Here is a 1,885-nt window from a genome sequence, read left to right on the forward strand (position 1 = left end):
CATGTGGGAGAAAGACGAGCAATCTCCTTCCATTCAATTTACTGCTTCAGGAAAGCTGCCAAGTGTCAGCTATGGGTGGGTTCCAACTTGGCACCAATGAATAACAATATCTGGTAATAGTATCATTACCAGGAAGGAGGGGATGTTAGTATCATTGATGGCTAGAACAGAGTGGCAGCAAGGAGTTCTGTCCATCCAAGTGAGAACTGTGCTACTTTTATTGTGTACCATCGAGTAGGAACCCACTCATAGCAGGTTTTCAGAGGCTGTAAATCACACAAGGGGAGACTGCCCATCTGTCTCCTGCAGAGCAGCTGAAGAATTCGAACCGTATGCCTTTGGGTTGGCAGCCCAACTCTTTACAACTAGGCCACCAGAGCTCCCACACAAGGATTAATTACAGAGGCAGGAAAGATGTGGTGGAACTCACGTGAATGTGTTCATCCTAGGTTAGTAAGTAAGCAGTAATAAGCTTGTGTTTGCCCTGCCTATTGGCTATGCTGCTTCAGGACCAGGAAGTAAATGGAACCACGGCTCAGAACAAGTTCATAGTGGTCCAATGTACCCATGTACCTACTACATTCATTACTCCAATCCATAAGTACATTGCTAGATGCTGTCAAGTCCATTTCCAACACATAATGACTCCAAGTGACAGAGTAGAACTGCCTCATTGGGTTTTCTAGATTTCATCTTTATGAGAAAATATTGCTAGATCTTTTCTCTGTAGAACAGGTAAGTGGGTTTGAACTGAGGATGATAAGACAGCAGAGTGCTTGACCGTTGCATCCTCAGTGCTCCTTTCAGGCATGTGTCACTTGATGGATATTCAGAAGTTGAAACAGGCTCCACACTGGCTTGGGAAACACTACCATAGTGGGCCAGGGCCAGGGCCAGGGCCAGGGTCAGCCCTGAAATGGCATCCTGTGACAAAAACCATAAATCAAAAGAAGATCATATTCCAGGAGGCTGGGCACATGAGCGCCACATGAAAACCTGAAGAGATGCAGAGGTGAAGACCTGCCTACCATATCACAACTTTAATTCCATCTGGGATACACAGAGGTGTCCTAGTGGAGACTGGGAATTCAGCCAAAATAGCAGTTAGATCTGTCTGGTTAGTCCTTAGCTCAGATTAGCAGGGCTACTGGTGGTATGTGTTATGAAGTCACTGATCTGGCAAATGGTCTTTTGGCAGTGCTATCAGAAAGCAGGATCTACAGCAGTTACAGTCTGCTCACCTGGGGTAGATTAACAGCACATTTACTGTCTTGCCCTAGGATATGTTAACCTCTCACCTTCTGTCTGATATTAAAGAAAACATGAAGACCATTAGACTCCTGAGAATAGGTTTATTTTTTAGAGGGTTGTTTTGTTTTGGTTTTTTTTTAATTGCAATGCCACCATCAAGAAATGTATAATTAAAAGTTATCACGGGGTGGCGGGAGGGCGGTAGTTTCAAGGAACTGAATCCACGTGATATAGCAGACATGGGGCTCCCTTTCAGAAGTGAAGATTTGGAAATGTATGTCAGCTTCTTGGATGAGAATCTAAAATCAGAGGCAATTGTTGGGCATCTAAATAGGGCAGACTAAAAGTGGAGCCTTAACTCCATTTCAACGTTGTAACATGATTCTGGAATCCATGTTTCATTTTAAGAAACTGTTTTCATATTGCTGTTGACCTGAGCATATATTTCAGGTACAACCTTCTTATTCTCTGAGACCTGGTCCATGCAGGGTATGTAATCTGTTCCCAAAGTGTCTCTGTCAATTAAACAAATAGATACACGATGCACCTGGATGGTCTTGAGATCCAATTTTCTCAATGGACATCCAGAAATAAAACATCACAGAAGAAGAATCTCAACTCTCATTGCTGGTTC

This window comes from Elephantulus edwardii, unplaced genomic scaffold (assembly GCF_000299155.1).
Source record: "Elephantulus edwardii isolate Elephantulus edwardi_28Jun2011 unplaced genomic scaffold, EleEdw1.0 scaffold00634, whole genome shotgun sequence".
Taxonomy (NCBI): Eukaryota; Metazoa; Chordata; class Mammalia; order Macroscelidea; family Macroscelididae; genus Elephantulus; species Elephantulus edwardii.